The following is a 23,318-nucleotide window of genomic DNA, read 5'->3' on the forward strand; positions in this document are numbered from 1 at the left end:
TGTGGTATGTATAGGTATAAATGTAATGAAAGAGGGGTGGGAATGGGGGTAAGGTAGGGGAGCAGAGTGAGCCCAAGCAAAGCGAGGGCGAACGGAGCAGGTTAGCCTAAGACTCAGTATACTGTTTGTGAGAAAAAAAACAATCTCCCAAGATGAGCGCAACTGTTTGGAGAGGAGCCTGAGAGCAGGTAATGTGGAACTAGTGGCACAAATAAGAAGCGTGTTTACAATAAAATAAATCCCGTTTTTCTAAATAGCAAAAATATGGCAGCTAAAAACTTTCTAGAGGTATAAGGGCATAGACAAACTTGTAGGGGTAGTACTCCAGGAAGATTTACAACACACAAAATGGCAGGGGACCCAGATGGAGTGTCGTAAAGAGGCAGGGGATTTTCAGGAATGCAGGAAGAAATAGGGCCTATAGGGGGATTGCTAGGCAGGATGAGGTGTGCGGCTGTCATTGCTGGTAGCATGCTCTCTTGCAATATGATTAGAAGCCAGAAATAATAATTACAGGTTGTGAAACATGAAGTATAACATACTTAGTTCAAGAAGGTGTGTGGTATTCCTTTTAGTGTAGCTGGGTAGTTGCTCTTGAAGGAGCGTTGATTCAGTGGTGAGAGTCAGGGGTTCATCTAGGTTGAGATGTGAGAGAACTAGGGGAGAAAAGAAAGAAGGATTGGACAAAGAAAATGTAGGTACATTGAGGATAACAAATAAAATGCAACACAGTTTGGTCAGTTCAGTGGAAAAGACCAGCATACCGTACGCTAAGAGAATTACTGTAGAATTGTAAACAACAGTTTGCAACACTTTGAAAAAGAAACAGCTCTAAAGCGAAACACAGTGTATTCTTTGAACTGTGATTATACTATACACTAGTCTATAGAAATAAAGTCTCTACATTAAAATACAGTTATTGCAGTATGACTAACAAGGAGTTATAGCATTTGCACACAAGAGTTAGGTCACTAGTACTGCTCTAGAAACAAAAATTAACAGATGTGAAGGCATTTATAACAGCTAAAATGCAATGGGTGTTAATGGGTAATACTGTATGTGAGTGTATGAGAAATAATTCACATGGTGGGAAGTTATGATACTTATCAAAGACACAATAGATATTAACTCGATCTTCATTGACCATGATTAAGAAATTTTAGTAGTGGATATTTCTGGAGTTTGATTCATTCAGGATAATAGCAAACAACACAGTAGCAAGGGCACAAACAAATTGTTCACAAACCAAAAAATCCAGTATGTAACACAAAGTGCAGATGAACAAAACCGATGCAGGTCAGGCATAAAAGAATAGCTTTATTAACAGTATGAGCATTTTCGTAGTATCAAACACACTGCTTCATCAGATAATAAAACAAGTAAAACATTGTGTTTAAATAACCCCTGTGCTTAAACAGCTAACCTATCAAAAATACCTGCAGTTAAGACATTCACACTCTTAAAGTACTAGTTCCACTGTAATTGCTATACTACATTCCATACAAAGAGCAACTAACCTACAGCTAAAACATTAACAGTGTCAAGGTGCTGATACCACAAAAGCCATTAGTGGTGATAAAGTGGAGAGAATTCAACAAAAGTCCACTCCTTCTGCGATAAATTATGACTGTGGTAAAAGGTGCAGAAAGCTTAATCTGTACACATTTCCTTATAAATATTTTAGAATAAATTTAATTTTTGAATATAAAGCATTTACAGATGATATTTTACAGGACATGTTAAATTTACAGATTAACAACAATATTAAAACTCATAAACTTAACAATTATGTGTTTACGAACAAACTTTATAAACCTACTAGTAGAGTTCAATGTATTACAAAGAAAATTCCTTTATTGTGGAATTGGTTGCTACTCATGGTTAAGAGGTCTAAATCTTTAAGTTTTTTAAAGCATAGGTTGGATGAGTGGATGGGGAGACTTGATACTTTTTCTGGCTTTGAGGAATTGGTGTTCCTTGATACCCTTCAGGCCTGAATGCTGTTATTTGACCTTATGAACTTCATTTGGAGCATGAGCACTATTCACTAGTTATATCTCTATATATTAACTGTGAAGTTTCTTTATCTGAACAAATAGATTATCTGTCTTCTGTTAATAAGAACTTCAGCTAGCTGTTCAGTAAATTTGCAATAGTTCATTGACTTCCATGGAGCTGATAAAGGTCTGCAGCTTATAAACAATTTACCTAATAATTGTATTTTGCTGTAGTGTCCATCTAATTATGTTATTTGTAGCTGGTCATCCGGTATCTCTGCAACTGTTAAATGTTTGTGAATGTCTGATGTCATGGATTGTGGCTGTAAATGGTGAAAGGATCTGTTTACCTAAACATTTCACAAATGTAAATATATAAATAAATTGTGTGTTACCTTGTTTGGTGGCCACATTGCTCCAGGAAATGACTAGCTTCCCCAGGAGAAATGCGTCTTTTAGCTGCATTTAAATATACAAATTGTAAAAAAATAGGGGCTAAGACATCTGGTTCAATGAAAGTGCTTGCAGTGTCGTACCTTATTAAAGTACTGGAGATAGATGTTAAACAGGTTAACTTTGGCAAATTGGGATGAATGTCCCATAAAAGCATTTGGAAGCCATCTCAGGTGAGTATAGAAGAGCTGATGAAGATGTAAGATGCGCCATCAAAGAGGCATCAGACATCAGACCTTTTCTTGATCAAATCAGCAAAATGAGAAAAGCACTATGGTTCCCATAAGAGAAGGCAGTCAAGGCTAAATGGTTAATGAAAAAATGACCACATCCAAGATGACATTCAGAATACAAAATATGCATTTGAGAGAATTATACCCATGGCTTTACCCTCCTTGATGAACCTAAGATAAACATCTTAAGGTCTGCTGCAGATAGGACATCGAGTGATTCTCATAAATTAACTATTGTATAAAATGCCATTTTTCTTCCCTTGTAAAGGTGCATCGTTAAACAGTTCTTTATAGACTTAACTTGTCCTGCCACTAAGTTCACTTACAAAACTTTCTTCCTTTACTAAAAAACTGTTGCTGTGATCCATTTCCTTGTGTATAATTCCTGGTATATTTGCACTGCAGTCATGACTCTCTGGCTGGCTGTCCTTCTGTTGTGTTTAATTCCTGGCAAGTTTGCACTGTAGTCATGGCTCTCAGTTTGTCTGTCCTTCTGTTGTTGGAAACTCCTGGTGTATCTGCACTCTAGTCATGGCTCTATGAGGACATGTCCTTCCATCATGTGTAATTCCTTCATGGATCTCCTGGTACGTGTTCTTCTGACATGTGAAATTCCTCAAACTTATCTAGTTATTTATTTCATTTGTTTATTTATTTATTTTGTATTTATATTTGTTTACCAGGGTAGTGCACTGATTTCAGTAAACCATTTGCAGGCACACCTTTGTGAATATTATCACAGAAGAAATGAACAAAACATATTTTTCAGATACAAAGATATACTAAAAAAAAATATGTATTCATATTTGCAGATGCAAGAATATGCTACAGTATTTAGTTCAAGAAACAGTTTGCAATGTCAAAACATGGATGAAAAAGGGGAATTATGCTTAGAGCTTTATGGATAAGATGTAGCCATAATGACTGAGATGGCTTATTTTACAGGGATAGCAGCTTATCATTACAGAGAAGCATGAAGACATTATAAGGGGCAAGTGAGAATATTTGCAAGAAAGGATGTTATGGGAAGAAGACCGAGAAAAGGTGTGAGAGGCATGCAGAGGGAAGAGGGGTAGAAAGGAGAAGGAGTGAGAGATGCAAAGAGAAGAGGGAAGCAGGATGAATTAGAGGCAGTAAGTAATGAGGATGACAAGATGAGATAAGAAAGGATAACGCAGGGATAAAGGGGAGTGACAGAGCTGCGGGGTTCATGTAACGAAACCTGAGTGAGTGCAGCTGCACTTTGCTTGGATGAAGAGGTGTTCCTTGAGTTGTTGTCTGAAGTCAGAGTACTTTTAGATGTCTTGGATTGAGAGAGGAATGGAGCCCCATAGTTTAGGTGCTAGGAAGGACAATGCATAGTCAGTGCAATAGTTTATTTTTTAGAGTTAGTAGGGTGGGTTGATATTGAGAGATACCCCTGAGATAGTAAGTGGGGGTTTTGATGAAAAGTTTATGAGTGAGAGGGGATAATGTCTCAGGAGAAAGGGCTTTGTGAATTAGTGATCCTAGTAGGAGGTTGGGTGTCAAATGTACTGTAAGTCATTTAGCTTTGGAGAGAGTTAGACAGTGGTGTTTGTTATTGGGGGACTTAGTAATAAACCAGCAGATTTTATTGGAGATGGTTTGTAAGGTGGCATTCTCATTTGCGGCTGCAGCTATAATGGGTAGTCCATATTCGAGTTGAGATAAGAGTTTATCTTTGCTTATGGTATAGCTTCTGCATCACAGTCATAGTTCTCTGAGTACCATACATCTATGAAAACTGGCAGATCCAGATAGCACTCCATCAGCAAAGACTAGCCGTTCAGGCAGCTTCTTAATCAAGAAGTGAATTGCTGGTAGTCATTAGTGTGTTTCGTGTAATTATGCATCTTGTTCTGTCCTTCTCCCTCTTCCGTTTGGGATAAGCGCTCCTACTGTTCCTAATGTCATAGTCTCTGTCCCTTCATTCCTTATTTTCTCATTTTTGAGATGGAAGGTTGGGATGTCAGAAACAGCTGATCATGTTTCCCCTTTGGTTAATGTAAATGCTAGCTAACAAAACATTTTCAGCTTTTATAGATTCATAGGTAGTTACTAGACATGCAGTCCAGGAGACCATTAAGGAGCCAAGCACATTTTTTAATTGCCCAAGAGCACTGTGCGATTAAGTGGCGTAGTCAGAGTCGCATAGTAAACTGACAGAGTTAAATCCTGGACTATAAGAAGCAGGCCCATGGACTTAATCCACAGTACTAGTTGCCAGAACAGAAAGGTTCAATTGCTCCCCATAAGGAGCATAGGCCCCAGTTCCATTGAAACAGGCAAGGATTCTATTCTAACACAGAAGACAAAGAGACAACCACTTCCTCTCCAAGAATCAAGCCCAAGCCCCACATAACAGACAGGGATACTATTTTTCTGTTGTGTTTCATATTTCTGAAAAACACATACACCATCAACTTTCAAGTATACAGCTCAAAGAAAAAAATTATAAAATAACACCATTAGTATAAATGTTTTTACTATTTGTTGACTGGAGTAGAGCACTAACGTTGGTGGACCATTTTCAGGCCAGCCCAGGAAAGGTGAGTATGAAGGAATAGTAAAACAAAACAAAAAGAAAGTAGTAGTTTATAGTACAGATGAAGAATACAAATACAATATCAAGCATGCAAAAACATTATAAGATACATAGAAATCTAGCTAACATAATGGGAGACTATCTAAACAAAATCCATCATGCAAAAACATTAAAACATCATAGCAGAAGTCTGTCTTACAAAGCAGAAATCTATCTAATATCAAGGTACATACAGTTCTATTTACAGAGTTATTGTACGTTAACTTGGGCTCTCTTGATAGGCAATATGGAAAGGTGGATGGTGAGGACAGGTAGACGTGAGTGTCATGAGGGAGGAATAGTGATGGAGAGTGGGATGGAGAGAGAGTGCAGAGAAGAATAAAGGATTGAGACGAGACAAATTAAGGTTAATCTCTAATAAATGTCTAGGTAATCTATAGTTCCACAGTCAGTCATGAACATTGACAGGCTAATAGAGGTGTAGTTCATATGATATACTCCAATCAGACTTCGCATTTCAGTTTATAAATAAAAAAGCCTTGTGATATTAAGTTATATTTGGTTTTACTCAGCAACAACATACTTGTTGGTTTTCTGACCTGTTAAAGTGAATTTATGAACCACTGATTTAGACAGTTATAGGACACCATAAATAGGATGTAAAATGTTATGTAAGTGTTCTCGAAAAATCAAATTTTGCATGGAAAAAACCAACAGATAAAAACATTGATCTGCAAATAGGAAATTCTTCTCCTTTAGTTGTCTTTTTATGTTTACACTTCCTTTAATTTTTCTTTCAGTCTTACCTTATTCTGTTGTAATTCGTTTTTTTTGCATATCAAAGTCCCACCCCATAGTCTTTTGCCTCAAGTTTAAGGTTCAGCCTGCCAACGATCAGAGTTAGTCATTGGTATAATGGAGTGGACAAAGATGTTAATTTAACATCTGAGACTCATAGGTTCATAGGTTCATACTAGGCTATCTGCCCTAGGGCATTTACAAGCCTAGACAGAGTGTGTTTGGCTTTTGCCACCCATTTTAAATTAATTGTGCTATGCCCTTTTTCGAGGTTAGTATACTGTGCCTCTGTCTAACAGTGACACAGAAGTGATACCCGGGGTAAACTTATGATCTCCCATCCACTCATCAAGATTCCTCTTGAAGAGAGTCAATGAGGGGCTCTGCCTAACCTGGACTGGGATTTTATTCCAGAGTGAAGGGAGCCTCTGGGTTATGAATCTGTCCCTCCAGCATGTCCTATTTATTTCAGTGCTGAGGTTCAAGTCTCTCGAGCGTAGCTCGATGGGATTTGGATTTTCTGAGGTGCAGCATGTCCATTAATTCCGGGTTGGACATGGCTTTATATGTCAGTCACAGATTGCCTCTGAGCAGGCGGTATGCCACTGAGTAGAGCTGGAGTTTCTTTAACTGGGCAGTATATGGCATCTGTTTGAGCCCTTTGATCCTCTTGGTGAGGTACTTTTGGGGTCTTTCCAGTTGCTGCAGGTGTCTGGTAAGGTACATCCCAAAAGGGGCATTGTACTCAATTATGGGCCTGATGAGGGATGAGTAAAGAGTCATGATGACCTCCCCTGATCTAGATGTGAATCCCTTCATGATTAGGTAGGCTATTGCTATCAACTTGGGTCCCCAGGTCCCTAATTACTTCTTCTGTACTTAATGGATTACCACCTATGTGGTAATTTGTGGGCACTTTGTTTTTGCCAAAGGGGATGACTATACACTTTTTGGTGTTTAGCTTGAGGCCATGGCTCTGGCACCAGTTGTCTGTTTCTATGAGGCCCTTTTGGAGGATGCTTGTGTCAGCTGGAGAGTTGACTATTGCGCCCAGTTTGCAGTCATCTGCGAACTTGGTCAGCCACAGTCCTTCCGTGTTGGCCTGTACCTCCGAGAAATATATACCGAACAAGAGAGGTCCCAGGACTGAGCCTTGTAGGATGCCACTTGTAACTGGTTTGGAGTCTGACATGGCTGCAGAAATTCTAACCATGTGGGTTCTGTCCTTGAGCCAGTTTGCAACCCATCTAGTGACGTAGGGGTTTATATTTAAGCTGGTGAGCTTATCTATAATGCCCGAGTGGGGTATTGTATCGAAGGCTTTTGCGAGGTCCAGGTAGGCTGTGTGGACCACCTTCCCCTCGTCAATGGCCTTGGTGACTGTTTCAAAGAAATCGACCAGGTTTAAGAGGCAGGATCTGCCCTTAAAGCCGAACTGGGTAGGATCCAGTGTCTGTAGGTCCCCAATATCTTTATTTATGAGGTCCATGATGATCCTTTCCATAGCTTTGCAGACCAAGCTAGTCAGGCTTAAGGGGCAATAGTTTCCAGGATCCGTTGAGGCACCAGCTTTGTGGAGAGGGACCACTGTTGCTGTACGCCACTGTTTGGGTACATATCCTGTAGTAAGGCTGAGATTGAACAGTAGTTTTATGTTTGGGTTTAGCTCTTCTTGGAGTTCATGTAGGACGCAGCCCGGGACACTGTCTGGTCCCATTGATGCTGTGTTTTTTGCTTTGGAGAGGGCGGCTCTTACCTGAGCATCTGAGATGTCAGGGGGGCAGCACTCTGCTGGGATAGATATTTGCCCTTTTGGTGGGGGGGGGGGAGAAGTTTGCGCTGAACCTGTCAGCTAGGATGTTTGCAATGTCTGTGGGTTCGGTGTATTTTTTGTCATTTCGGACTAATTCTGAGCATATCTGGGAATTCCCACCCAGGTTCCTAACATAACTAAAGAAAGCCTTGTGATTATCTTTAGTGTCCTGTGCAATTTTTCTCTCAAAGCTGGCCTTAGATGATTTTATGAGTGCCCGTAGTTTTTTGCTAATACTGATCAGAGATGCCTTCCTTTTTGGGATTTTGCTCTATCATGTAGTAGCTTCCTCCTTCTATTGTTTAGTTTGTTTATGGCTGGGGTCCATCAGACAGGACGTCTGCCTTTGGAGGATTGGGTCTTGGTTTTATTTGGGATTGCATGATCCATGCATTCCTGAAGGTGTTCATAGAATGTGTTTATAAAGGATTCTGCGGTCTGGGCCAGATTTTCCACAGGCCTGGGGGTTTGAAGGATTCCACCTCGGTTTTGAGGAGTGTGAAATTTGCTTTAGAGAAGTTTTTCACTGTGGTTTTCTGGGCAGGGGGTGGGGTCGGGATGTGAATATCCAGTGAGATTAGTTTATGGTCTGATCTTACCAGTGAGGGATACACTTCTGGTCTGGAGCATAGAGTCCCCATGTTGGTGATGATCAGGTCCAGTATATTTTCCCCTCTTGTGGGAGTGGTAACAAGTTGTTCCATGGCATTTGAGTTTATAAATTCTAGGAACATTTGGGCTAGGGTGTTGGAGCTAGAGTAATGCTCCCAGTCTATGTTTTAGTTGAAGTCGCCCAATATAATGGTGTTTGGAGAGACCTTCATATTTTCCAGTGTTCTCAGGAAGGCCGAGTGTGGTTCCTGGGTTTGCGAGGGTGGTCTGTAGCAGGCTATAAACTGGAAGGCAGTTTTACCCACTGTTAGTTGCACATGGATAGTGACTGATGCTTCGTGCTGTGCCACCAACCTGGAGGTGTGGGTATCTTTGACGAATATTGATACTCCCCCCTCCTTTTGTGGTTCAGTCCAAGTTTTGGGGCCAAAAAGCATGGTATGAGGTATAACCTAGTAGTGCTGGGGTGCTCCTGGGAGCCTTGAACCAGGTTTCTGTTACTGCACAGATATCGATGTTCTCCATGCTAAGGAGAGTTTCGAGTGCATGCATCTTGAGGTTTAGACTTCTGGCGTAGCATTACTCTTAGTTCCTTATCCCTTGTGATACCTATGGAGGTGGGTTTATCTTTTGAGCCTTGCCTAAAAAAGGCACTATGGGGGTAGCAAGAGCCTTTGCCAATATCCAAAAGCCCAGGGGTGACAGGTGCAAGCTGTCCCTAGCGAAGCATCGTGGCTTGTCGAGCATGTCATTCCAGGCTGACAGGCATTGGATTCCCTTTGAATGACACCAATACTTAAGCCAATTGTTGAAATTGATCATCTTGTCTTCATATTGTGGCATAATTCTTGGTGAGGGTAAGATGCTACTCAAGGTCAGGGTCATACCGGCCTGGTCTACATGCTCAGAGAGCTCCTCTATGTCTCTTTTCATGTAGTCCAGGGAGGTATGTCTCAGGTCATTCACACCAGCATGGACAATGACTGAGTTATATTTGTACTTGCCTTGGAGTGACCTGAGTGCTTGTGTTATGTGGTGTATCCTAGCGCCCGACAGGCAGCTCACCATGACCTTCTCCTTGTTCAGCCTGGTGAGCGGTACGTCAGTGTGCCTGATGATAGAGTCACCTATTACAAGTGTATCAGGTGTGTTGTTTAGCCTTAAGGGCTGTGACTGTTCGGCACACTGGCTTTGTGAGCTATGTGTTGCATGTGTTTTGTTTTGGGGTAGCGGTTGCTTGGGTGTCTGCTTTGGAGGTCTCTGCTGCTTAGGCAGATTTTTATTTAGCGCCTCCGAGTATGTTTTTGTGTGTTTATGTGTTTGGTTTGCTGTCGTGGTAGGTCTATGTGAGACTGGAATTGTAGTGAGTGTGGTTTCCTTCTCCTCCTGACTGGTTACTCCAGTACTGAGTTGAGAGAGCTTAGCCTCCAGTTTGGCTATATGGTTGCATCTCTCACATATGTTGGAATTTGTTGGGAGGAGGAGAGGGTTGTCTGTGTACATGATGCAGTTGTAACATTGCCTCAAGATTCCCAAATTCACCAGCTGGACTGGAGAGGAGATTGACAACTGACCTTTGGACATGCTAGAATAGTATTGGGAATTCCTTTATAACTGAAAAAAGGGCCAATGGGGAACAAGGTACTCAAGGGGAGTTTGTGAGGGTGTAGTGCTTTTAATTTTTTAGTGCTGACTTATATAATTGCTTTAGTGAGCAAGTGCCAGGTAACTTAAATGCAAAAATGATGAACAGTAACTTTCTTTCAAGTGAAACAAGAAAATAAGTACAGTAAGCAATGCAGATATCACTAGGGATCCACAGAAGCGGTGAGCTTTTCAGGGAAATAACAAGCAAACAAACAACAAGCATACAAACAAAGCTAGATTCAGCAGGCCTGGATCTAGTCTATGCTACAGCAAACAAGGTGTACCAATTTCAGTAAGAAACAGTTCAAATATGCAGGCACTATAAGCCTTTAACCAGAAATTCCCAGCTCAGAAGGGCAGAGTCCAGCCTCTCCTCCCACAAGAGTGCAGACCACGAACCTTCTTAATGTAAAATAACTGGCCTGAAGCCCAAGTGCTTAAACCAGAACTAATACACTTTTAGAATAACAGACACTGAGCCCTCAATCAGCAGTTCCCAACTTAGAAGGATGCAAGCTACCTGTCCTGCCACCACAGTGCAGGCCACAAACCTTCCTAATGTAAAACAACTGGTCTGAAGCCCAAGTGCTTAATCCAAAAGACTTAGAATGATATCTACACTTTAATCAAGTTACTACCAAGCAGTAATAAATACGATTGAATACTTTAAAGAATGCCTGGATTAGTGCTCAAGTTATACAAACAAAGCTAGATTCAGCAGGCCTGGATCTAGTCTATGCTACAGCAAACAAGGTGTACCAATTTCAGTAAGAAGCCGTTCAAATATGCAGGCACTATAAGCCTTTAACCAGAAATTCCCAGCTCAGAAGGGCAGAGTCCATCCTCTCCTCCCACAAGAGTGCAGACCATGAACCCTCTTAATGTAAAATAACTGGCCTGAAGCCCAAGTGCTTAAACCAGAATTAATACACTTTTAGAATGACAAACACTGAGCCCTCAATCAGCAGTTCCCAACTTAGAATGATGTAAGCTACCTGTTCTGCCACTACAGTGCAGACCACAAACCTTCTTAATGTAAAACAACTGGTCTGAAGCCCAAGTGCTTAAACTAAAAGGCTTAGAATGAGTTACACCAAGCAGTAATAAATACAATTGAGTACTTTTAAAATGACGCAAAAGCAAAATAAAGTAGGAAGAAACACAAATACAGTAAAAGCAGATACATTTTTTTTTTAAGTGGAAAGAGAGAAAGGAAAGAGAAAAAGGAGTAGCAGAAACTAAGCTGATTGGCCTTCTCAAATGTTCTCCCTGTACTGGGTAGAATGAGGTAATGACACTAGACTGGGAGGAGGGTCCCAGATCAAATTTACACTAGGGGCGGGCAACTGCAAAGCCACCAACTATAAAAACACTATACCAACAGCGAGGGAGGGTGGGAAACAAACTGCAGAAATGTTTCTCTCAGCTGAAAAGCAGCAGTGAGCCTTTAAATGAAAGTTTTAAACAGCTAAAGGAGCCTCTAGAAAAAAGAGTTTAACTGCAACAAGTTTTCAGAAACAAACAACTCACTTAGCAAGAAAACTAGAGATCAAGAGCCCCACAGTATATCCTATGTGAACTCAATGCACACAGACAACTCAATGTGATATTGACAGTCTTTTTATTTTATTCATCTATTAACCAGGTAATCTCACTGTTAAGTCTCTTCTTTTTAGAGATGACCTACAGAAACTGTCTGGTTAAGTGATTTGATCAGATTCACACAGATGGGAAACAGAGACCAAGGGAATCAAACTCACATCTACAAGATGAGTCACATGATACAATATAAAAAAACATTTTAACATTATCTGTGAATTCAGAATAAGACTAACTCTCCATTAAATAAGAACTTGAGTGCAGCACACTGATGCAGTGGTTACTGTGGCTACTTCACAATACTTGGTTGGCAGGTTTGGTTCTTAGACAAGAAGACAAAAAGGCCGCTCAAGTATCACAAATACATGCGAGAGATGCAACTATACGGCCAAACTGGAGGCTGAGCTCTCTCAACATAGGACTGGCAAGACCAGACAGGAGGAGAAGGTAACCACACACAATACATACCCAGTCACACATGGTACCATCACAACTTCAAATCATACACATACTCACACAAAGACATACTCGGAGACTCTGTTCAAAAATTTACCAAAACAGCAGAGGCCACCAAAGCAGACACCCAAACAACTACCACCTCACGACCCAACACATGCAACACATAGACCACACAGTCAGAGTGTCAAACAGTCACAGCCCTTAAGGCCAAACAAAATGCCAGACACACTTGTCATTGGTGATTCCATAGTCAGACACACTGACGTCCCGCTCACCAGACTGAGTAAGGAGAAGGTCACAGTAAGCTGCCTCTCGGGCGCTAGAATCCGCCACATAACGCAAGCACTCAGGTCTCTCAACAGCAGGTACAAGTACGACTCAGTCATTGTCCACGCTGGTGTCAACGAACTGAGACGTACCTCCTTGGACTACATGAAAGGGACATCGAGGAGCTCTCTGATTATGTAGCCCAGGCAGGTATGACCCTGACCTTGAGCAGTATCCTACCTTCACCTAGAATGATGCCACAATACAGTGATAAGATGATCAGCTTTAATAATTGGCTTAAATTCTGGTGTCATTCAAAGGGGATCCAATGTCTGTCTGCCTGGGATGACATGCTGGACAAGCCACGCTGCTTCAAGGGACGGCTTGCACCTGTCACCCTGGGCTTCCGGATATTGGCAAAGGCTCTTGCCACCCCATAGTGCCTTTTTAGGCAAGGCTCAAATTCTAAACCTACCACCCTAGAACACCAAAAGGAAAAAACTAAGGGTAATGCTGCTCAATGCCAGAAGTCTCAATCTCAAGATGCACGCACTCGAGGCCCTTCTCAATATGGAGAACATCGATGTCTGTGCTGTGACAGAAACCTGGTTCAAGGCTCCTGAGAGCACCCCAGCACTAACAGGTTTCACCTCATATCATGCGTTCCGGCCCCAAAATCCGGACAACACCAAGAAAGGAGCGGGGGGTATCCATATTCATAAAGGACACCCACACCTCAAGGTTGGTGGCAACACGATGCATCGGAGACCATCCAGGTGCAATTAACCATAGGCAAGACTGCTCTGCAATTTGTAGCATGTTACAGGCCACCCTCTCAAACTCAGGAACCTCACATGGCCTTCCTGAAAACATTGGAGGGGATAAATGTATCTCCAAACACCATCATACTAGGTGACTTCAACTACCCTAATATAGACTGGGAACACTACTCAAGCCCGAACACTCTAACCCAAAGATTCCTGGAGTTCATAAACTCAAATGCCATGGAACAACTAGTCACCATCCCCACAAGAGGAGAAAACATACTTGATCTCATCATCACGAACATGGGATCAAAATGTTCAACACCGAAGTATACCCCTCACTGGTGAGATCAGATCATAAACTAATCTCGCTGGAGGTCCTCATCCCGCCCCCACCTGAAACAAAAAGACCACAGTGAAAAACTTCTCAAAAGCCGATTTCACACTTCTAAAAACTAGTGTGGTCTCCTTTAAGGCCCCTGAGCCAGTGGTAAACATTACTCAAACCGCTGAATCACTTACAAATGCCTTCTACCAGCACCTACAGGACTGCAAGGATCAGGCAATCCCAAACAAAACTAAGACTCTCTGTACCAAAGGCAAGCATCCAGTCTGGTGGACCCCAGCCATAAACAAGCTCTACAACAAAAGGAGGAAGCTACTACAAGATAGAGCAAAATCCTTGAAAGGTAAGACACCTTTGATCATTATAAGTAAAAAACTAAGAGCTCTCATAAAATCATCCAAGGCAAATTTTGAGAGAAAAATCGCCAAGGACTCTAAAGACAATCATAAGGCCTTCTTTAGCTATGTTAGAAACCTAGGAGGAAACTCCCAGATATGCTCAGAATTAGTTCAAAATGATGTGAAAATTACTGAACCTACACACATTGCTAACATACTGGCTGACAGGTTCAGTGCAAACTTCTCCCCCTCCCCAAAGGAGAGATATCTATTCCAGAGGATTGTAGCCCCCAAACATCTCCAACGCCCAGGTGAGAACTGCCTCACTAAGGCAAAAACACAGCATCCATGGGACCGGATGGTGTCCCCGGCTGTGTGCTTCATGAACTCAACGAGGAATTAAACCCACAGTTAGGACAGCTGTTTAATCTTAGCCTCACCTCAGGATACGCATCCAAGGAGTGGCGCGACTGTGGTCCCACTTCATAAGGGCGGTGCCTCCACAGACCCTGGAAATTACCGCCCCATTAGCTTGACAAGCCTTATCTGCAAAGCCATGGAGAGGATCATAATGGAACTCATAAATAAAGACATAGGGAACTTGCAGACTTTGGATCCAACCCAGTTTGGCTTTGTCAAAGGCAGATCCTGCCTCTTAAACTTGGTTGACTTTTTCGAGACAGTCACCAAGGCTATTGATGAGGGAAAGGCAGTCCATACAGCCTACCTCGACCTGGCAAAGGCCTTCGACACAATACCCCACTCAGGTATCATCGAAAAACCCATACCCATACATCACAAGATGGGTTGCAAACTGGCTAAGTGACAGAACCCACAGGGTCAGAGTTGCTGGAGCCATGTCAGACTCAAAGCCTGTCACAAGTGGTGTCCCACAGGGCTCAGTCCTGGGTCCACTCTTGTTTGGCATCTACTTTTCTGAAGTACAAGCAAACACAGGAGGGTTATGGCTGACAAAGTTTGCAGATGACTGCAAACTGGGCGCCATAGTCGAAAACACATCTGACACAGATATCCTCCAGAAGGGCCTCACAGAAACGGATAACTGGTGCCAGAGCCATGGCCTGAAGTTAAACGCCAAAAAATGCATAGTCATACCCTTTGGGAAAAACAAGGTTACCCCTAGCTACCATATAGGTGGCAATCCACTGAGCACAGAAAAAGTCATCAGGGATCTGGGGACCCAAGTTGACAGTAGCCTTTCGCTTGACACTCATGTTGCTAAAGTAGTTAGGAAAACCTTCTATATCGCCCACCTGATCATGAAGGGATTCACATCTAGATCAAGGGAGGTCATCGTCCCCTGTACTCATCACTCATTAGACCTATGATTGAGTACAATCCGTTCGGAATGTATCTGACCAGACACCTGCTGCAGCTTGAAAGGCCCCAAAAGTTCCTCACCAAAAGGATAAAGGGTCTCAAAATATGTCTTATGCTGCCCGACTGAAAGAACTCCAGCTCTATTCAGTCTCATACCGCTTGCTCAGAGGTGACCTGTGCCTGACATATAAGGCCATGTCAAACCCAGATTTGATGAATATGCTTCACCTCAAAAAATCTAGATCCCTCAGAACCACAAGGGCGGGAGACTTAAACCTTGACACGGTTATAAATAGAACGTGCTGGAGGGACAGATTCATCACCCAGAGACTCCCTATGCTGTGGAACAAAATCCCGGTACATGTGAGGCAGAGCACCTCGCTGGCCTTGTTCAAGAGGAATCTTGACCAATGGATGGGAGATCGCAGATGGATTACTTCAGTGTCACTGCTTGACAGAGGCACAGAAAAATGATAGGCATAGTTTTTATTCAAACTAAAGGGGTGGCGAAAGCCACATAACTATGGGCTAGGCTTATAAATGCCCTTGGGCAGATAGCCTAGTATGAACCTATGAACCTATGAACTGGGGTACATTTTATGTGCAGTCTGCTCATTCTCTCTGCGTCCTTGTAGATTTTTTCTGGGTCTGCCAGATTCCTCCAGAAGTCAGAGATTTATTGCAGGTGAACTGAAGCGCCTGTAAATTGTGCATAGGTGTGCATGACTGGTGAGTGTGTGTGTGTGTGTGTGTGTGTGTGTGTGTGTGTGTGTGTGTGTGTGTGTGTGTGTGTGTATGTGTATGTATGTATATATATATATATATATATATATATATATATATATATATATATATATATATATATATATATATACCCTGTGCAGGATGCATTTTAATGCCTTGTGCCCACTGAGCAGTTAGCATACCTCTGAAGTATAATGATTTAGGCAGAGAACTACAATTTTGTCCTCGGTTTGAGCTTTGCTCCTTCCAAATTTACAATTTTTTCTTCATACATTTAGACCAGTTTAAGGCAACATACATCATTTTAACTAACCAAGCTAAGTCTATACAAAGATTCTGTATCACTAACTGTAGGAAGTATTGTAAGTGAAGATTATATAGTCTAATAAATAAGACAGTACTTTTCCTTCTGACCCCTGGCTATGATTCCTGAAGGTCAGTGCTATGATATGTAATGGTCAGAGGATGTAGGCTACAGCTCCCTGTGACTCACTACTGCATTAAGAGGGGAATTCGATAATTAATGTCTTAATAAATGAATGAATGCATGCATGAAGGGTAGTGAATTCTGTTTCTGAGATCAAAATATAGCTAACCTAATATTTTTTCAGAATGTCAAAGGTTGTACACTAACTTACTAAATCTTCTTAATTTTGTTTCAGTAACCTTTCCATTTCCATTATGAAATGAAAACATTAACAATATATTGTAATTTTTTTTAGTTCCCACTGTAGCTAGCTTTAGCCATGTCTACAAGCCTTTCCTTGATTTTTCACTCTGGTAGCCCCAGCAACTGTTTAGCTATCCAACCCACAGACAACACCAGGGCCCTTCAAACGGAAAAGTCTAGGCGTAAGCAAGTAAGGAACAAACAGGTCCCATTATGATGCAATCCCAATGGAGGTTTAGTTATGTGCCATACTCTGTCCCACCATTTACTCTACTGATTCTGATAACATTTCTTCTTCTCCATATTCCTGTTGGCTATCTTTTCCGAGTGCCTGGGAAATTGAAAATCCCCCTGGTTATAATTGTCACATTTCCTCGTATCAATATAACCTCCATCACCTTCTCTTTCATCAAAATAATCCTCCTGAACACTGTCATCATGAAAATCCTCCCCTCCATTTTCAGTTGTTCTTTTTTCAAAATATATTTTGTTGGTAGGGTATACTTCCTGAAGCTGGTATTGCTGCATGTCTCTATTCAACTTTCTTTTTTTCTTTTGAAACTGCATATTGCACCTATGTTCCACCCTGTTAATCACTTTATCATAAAGCCCTTCATACTGTTTAAATAACAAATCTTGTATTATATTTTGATTCATCTCATCAAGTTCTTTCTCAATCCTTGCCATCATTTGTTCTTGATAAAAAACAATTTTTCCCAAAAGTTCCAAACCCCATCTATCAAATCCCAAAAAGTAAAGCAGTAGTAAGCAATTATGTATGACAGCCTAATTAGTTTGAATATGGAGCTTAATTGACTCATTATTTTGTTCTGAGGAAGTCATTGTTTTTTGATGAAAGTGCTCAACATTGCTGGATGTAGAGCATTTTATTGTTCAGGAATAAAAAAAAAACATCTTTTATCCTAAGTCCGAGTGGTGTGGGTTATTCATCACATAAAAAAAATATCGGATAAAGATCATCCCTCCCTACATATGAGGCATCCACGTCCAACTGACTTTCCAGGAAAAAAAGTGAAACTAAGACCCAGAGATGTGATCTGTTTGTATAACTATACAATGAATTCTTTGGTGTGAAATATCCTCACTATCTCCATCCACCAACAGCTCCTTGGAGTATGTTACACTATATATGATTAGCTTAAAGCTGAGACTGAGATTGGAGTATGTTACATGATATGAGATTACCTTAAAGCTGAGACAGAAACTAAAGCATTTTACACTACATTCGGTTAGCTTAAAGGTGGGACAAAGAAAGCTTACTCCTTGCTTGAGGAATACTTCTACAGATACTGAGAAGTGAGGGTAACTATTTGCCATGTTTCCCATGTGTATGCCTTGAACACATATGCATCGACTTGAGTAGCCAGTAGGAAATAAGGGCTAGATCAACATTTTTAACTTAGTAAATAATGACTGCAATTCTTTACTAAGCTACAGAACATATATGAAACAGCTGACCAGATATCCTAAGAAACTAAATTCAGATGCTGCTGTAATCATTATCTGTCAAAGACTGACTGCAACATTTGTAATGCCTTTTCAATGGAAGTGGTACTAGAACCATCCAGCTGCTGCTCTTGAGAGTCATGTTTTACTCCAAACTACATTTGGTTTTATTAACTTGGCACCAGTGTCTTACAAGCAAGCCGCAAGTTAAACTGCTTTTGACTGTCTGCTGAATGAATCTTTTGATTGGAATTTACAGCTTGCCATCTCTAGGAAAACTCAGTCAAATAGCCACACCTAACAGCTGCTTTCATAAGCAATATATATTTATGTTTGGCACACACCTGACAACTTCTTTGCACAGGAATTCTGGACAAATCCAAAAATAATGAGGGGGAAGAGGCAAAGGTCGAAAATCAGGGACAAATTTTAAATTTAAATCAGACTCTGATGATGCCTCAGTGTAAGTAGGTGAAACCGTTAAGTCTTTTGTTTTTTATTCAATAAAGTGTACTTCCGTGGATGTCTGGGTGTTGTAGTAACTTTTCTAATTTGGAATTTGTGCTTCACTATCACCTAGTGTGATTTTCGTTGGTTCTAGGTGTTACTTTAGCTTGCATTTTTCTAAATGGCATGAAGTCCGAAATTCAAATGTCTTTCGTTATTTAGTTTTTTTTCAATCCTCAGTGATTGACCATAAAACCACCATTTTTATGAGGAAAAGACCAAAAATAAAGGCAAAAATCTGAACAGTCTGTGAAATTCTGAGCAGTTGACTTGTATGTGTAGGTAATGCAAGGTTTACCTATCTTTGCTCTGGTTTGGTATTATGGGTGAAATTGGAGTGATCAGAGAAATCCATCGTTGGGGTAAGTCTATATTACCCACACCTGAATGTGAATTATTGCTATTGTACAATGACATTATTTAAAAAAGAAACATCTAATTTTTAAGTAAAATCACTGTATAACACAGCTGAATGTGCCTTCTGTCTTCCCCATGATGTGAGTTTCCCCGGGTTGATGATGCACTGAGTTTGTATCTGCCCAAGTATGTGGTGACACTTTACAAAATACAGCTGCTGCTTTGAAGGGAAAGATATTTACAAGTGGAATATATATGAATAACATATTGACAGGTGGGATGTATATGAATACAGTAGTTTATACGAAGATGCTGATCTTCCTCGTTATCATGGATGGTATCCATTTTTTATTATTTCATAACTATTTGTAGCTGTAGGCAACTGGTGGGCATATGTTTTGGGTGTGTGTGTGTGTGTGTGTACGCAGGGGCATGTGCATGCGGGTGCACGTGCATGTGAGTGCGCATGCATGCATGTGCGTGTGTGTGTGTGTGTGTGTGTGTGTGTGTGTGTGTGTGTGTGTGTGTGTGTGTGTGTGCGCGTGTGTGTAGGGACAGTGAATTTCTGAGTTTACGTTGTCCCTGTAGTTTACTTTAGTTTTCTTTTTTATCATGACAGATAAAATGGGCGCATTCATGTTTTTTTTTTCATTTGTCTATAGTGACAGCAGTTTTTGACCAAGTTTAAGGAATCTGAACCAGACTCATTTCTTTATGTAATGCTCAATTTACAATAACAATGTACTGTTGGGCAACAGGTCATTATTTACATTTTAAAAAAGTCATCATCTTTTATTCTACAACAAGGGGTACCAGAAAGCGTCTGGAGCATTTCTCCCTGGGCCTCTGCTGAAAGTGGGCTCTATCCCAATCGGACTTTCTCGCTAAAAAAACGTTAAATAAATAATGTGTTTTTTGTGTGTGTGTTTGTGAAGACTCCGTGTATGTCCAAGTAGAAAATTCCTGCAATCCCTTAAAAGTCTGTCCCTGTAATACGATTTTGGGAAAGGAAAAGTATTGTGATATGATGCTAGCTTACATCAAGTGAAACTTGTAACATAGAAGTGCGAGGGGTATAGAGCCATTTACTTACATAAAAAATGTTCATTTCTGATCACTTGGTCATTACTATAGTTCAGCCTGTTAAAAAAAAATGTTAGTTGTCACAAAGCTGATCAAACCTACTGTCTAACTGCTTAAAACATTTTCTTTGATGGTTGAAATTTATTAGATTGCACATGCATATTTTTATAAAGTCCATTCTAGGCCATAGAAGAACTGTCTGTATTTCCAGAATATAGCAAAAATACATATTTGTCACTTTTTATAGCATCTAACTATATTCTAATGGACATCCGGAAATGATGGTGTATTAGAAAATCAAATATAACTCGGATAATCAACACTATTTCTGACCCCCCCCCCAGTTAATCTTTAGTAGTCAATCAGCAAGACAGCCCACCATATGAAAAATATTACTTCTCCCATTCTACCTTAAAACCTGAGCTTTGGCCAGCTAAGATCTAGTTGTATTCAAATGGATGTATAAGAGAATTTAAGTACCTTTTATCTGCACTTTTTTCAAACAATACAGCATTGTAATTGATTTATTTGTGTTGCATTGAATATTAACTGAACTGGAAGTTTTGACTCTGTTCTTTTCAGTTAGTGCTTGCTAGATTTTATTGCCTGTTAGAATTCCTGCATAGACAGCAACTGCAGTCGGGGATAGTCTCATAAGAGAATTTAAGTACCTTTTATGTGCACTTTTTTTAAATAATACAGCATTTTAATTAATTTATTTGCGTTGCATTGAATATTAACTGAACTGGAAGTTTTGACTCTGTTTTTTCAGTTAGTTCCCCACCCACTCTCCCTGGCTTAATTTTGGTGTTCATCTTGGTGGTATTTGTGTTTGGATACTCCTTCTGGGCCCATCTCATTTGCTCACTCAACTGAGTGCAGTGAGATCATGTTCTGATTTCAGGCATTCCTACTGTGTGTCAAAGAGAGCATCTGGGAAAGAAAAAAAAAAAGAAAAATTTTAAGCTTGTTTCCTGCCTTTCCTCTAAGTGGTCTAGACTGTCTGTAGGCTTCTGAGCCCCCAAGCCTTTCTGTGTTGGAGGGAAGCCTTCTAGCTTAATTTTGTTTCTTAGAACTAGCCAGTTTTCTAGTTTCAGCACTCAAGTCTGTTTCTTTGAACTCAGCACTTGTTCAGAACTCATTGTAAGCACTAAATAAGCTGCAAATTACTACAGCACTCAACTTTCCTCACTTGTCTAGAGGAAAGCAATTTTTAGTACTTAATAAATAAGCACCTATCCAGGCATGTCTAAGGGTCAGCTCCTGGTGATTTCTCCTGTCTACCTGATGAATCTGGGCATCTTGGGGCAAGGCAGCAATTGCCTTATGTATACAGACAACCCTCTCCTCCTACCACCCAACACTACAACCTGTGAGAGATGCACTTATATAGCCAAACTGGAAGCAAAGCTCTCTTCACCCAAAACTGGACTAGACAGTCAAGAGGAGAAGGTAAACACATGCACCACACCACACTCATCACATAGTCCCTCAAAATCTACAACACTAAAACACACACATAGAAACACAAAATACACATCTACATTCACGGAGGCTCTCAATAAAAACCTGCCCAAGCATCAGGGACCTCCAAAACAGAAACGCAAGCAAACTCCACTCCCCAACACAACCCAAATGACACATAGCTCGCAAACTCAGTTTGCCACTCAACCATAGCCCATAAGGCATAACAACGTACCCAACACTCTAGTCATAGGTGACTCTATAGTCAGGCACATTGATGTTCCACTCACCAGGCTAAACAAGGTGAAAGTTACTGTCAGCTGCCTGTCAGGTGCCAGGATCCACCACATAATGCATGCACTCAGGTCACTCCACAACAAGTACAAATATGACACTGTCACTGTCCATGTTGGTGTGAATGACCTGAGATGTACCTCCCTGGACTACATGAAAAGAGACATGGAGGAGCTCTCCGATCTTGTAGCCCAGGCAGGTATGACCCTAGTCCTGAGTAGCATCCTGCCATCATGCAGAATGATACCACAGTACAAGGACAAAATGATTGACTCCAAAAAAAGGAAGCCAATCTGGTAGTTCTCTGCCATAAACAAACTCTACAACAGCTTCTGGTATCATTCTAAGGGGATTCAGTATTTGTCTGCCTGGGACGACATGATCGACAGATGCTTTGCCAGAGATGGCCTGCACCTATCTCCCTTGGGATTCCAGATACTGGTTAAGGCTCTTGCCACCCCTATAGTGCCTTTTTAGGCAAGGTTCAAATGACAAATTCACTACTGTAACAGGTACAAGCAAGCAAAATCTGAGGGTAATGCTACTCAGTGCTAGAAGTCTAAACCTCAAAATGCACTCAGTCGAGGCACTCCTTAAAATGGAGAACATCGACATCTGTGCAGTGACAGAGACCTGGTTCAAAGCTCCAGAGAGCACCCCTGCCTTACCAGGGTATAATTCATGCCGCACCTTTCGGCCACCTAACCCGGAACGAAGCACTAAAGGTGGAGGCGTGTCCATATTCATTAAGGATATCCACACCTCCAGGCTAGTTGCACAGCATAATGCATCCAAGATTATCCAAGTGCAACTAACTCTGGGCAAGGCCGCAATCCAAATTGTAGCTTGCTACAGACCCCCCACCATGCCTCAGGATTCCCACTCCTCATTTCTTGATACACTGGAAAGTATTAGGGTACAAACCAACACCCTAATAATGGGTGAATTCAACTACCCCACCATTAACTGGGAAAACTACTCATGTACCAACTCTTTTGCTCAACGTTTTCTGGAATTCATAAATTCCAACGCCTTGGATCAACTTATTCACACCCCCACCAGGAGCAGCAATATCCTAGACCTGGTCATTACCAAAATGGGCAACTGGTGTTCCACACCAGAGGTCAATTCCTCGTTGGTCAGATCCGACCACAAGCTAATCACCCTAGACATCCACATCCCGCCCCCACCCCAAATTAGGGAAACCACCGTAAAAAGCTTCTCCAAAGCCAGCTTCACACTTCTTAAGACAAAAGTGGCAAACTTCATGACACCCATGCAGATGAACAATAGAGGTACGACTGCTGAATCCTACACAAATGCACTTCATAAGCACTTACACGAGTGCATGGATCATACTATCCCTAATAGAACCAAGATACTATACTCCAAAAAAAGGAAGCCAATCTGGTGGTCCTCTGCCATAAACAAACTCTACAACAGAAGAAAGAAATTGTTGCAAAAAAGAGTAAAATCCCATGACTGGAGAAACTCCCTGG

This window comes from Protopterus annectens, chromosome 16.part0 (assembly GCF_019279795.1).
Source record: "Protopterus annectens isolate FY-2018-M chromosome 16.part0, PAN1.0, whole genome shotgun sequence".
NCBI lineage: Eukaryota > Metazoa > Chordata > Ceratodontiformes > Protopteridae > Protopterus > Protopterus annectens.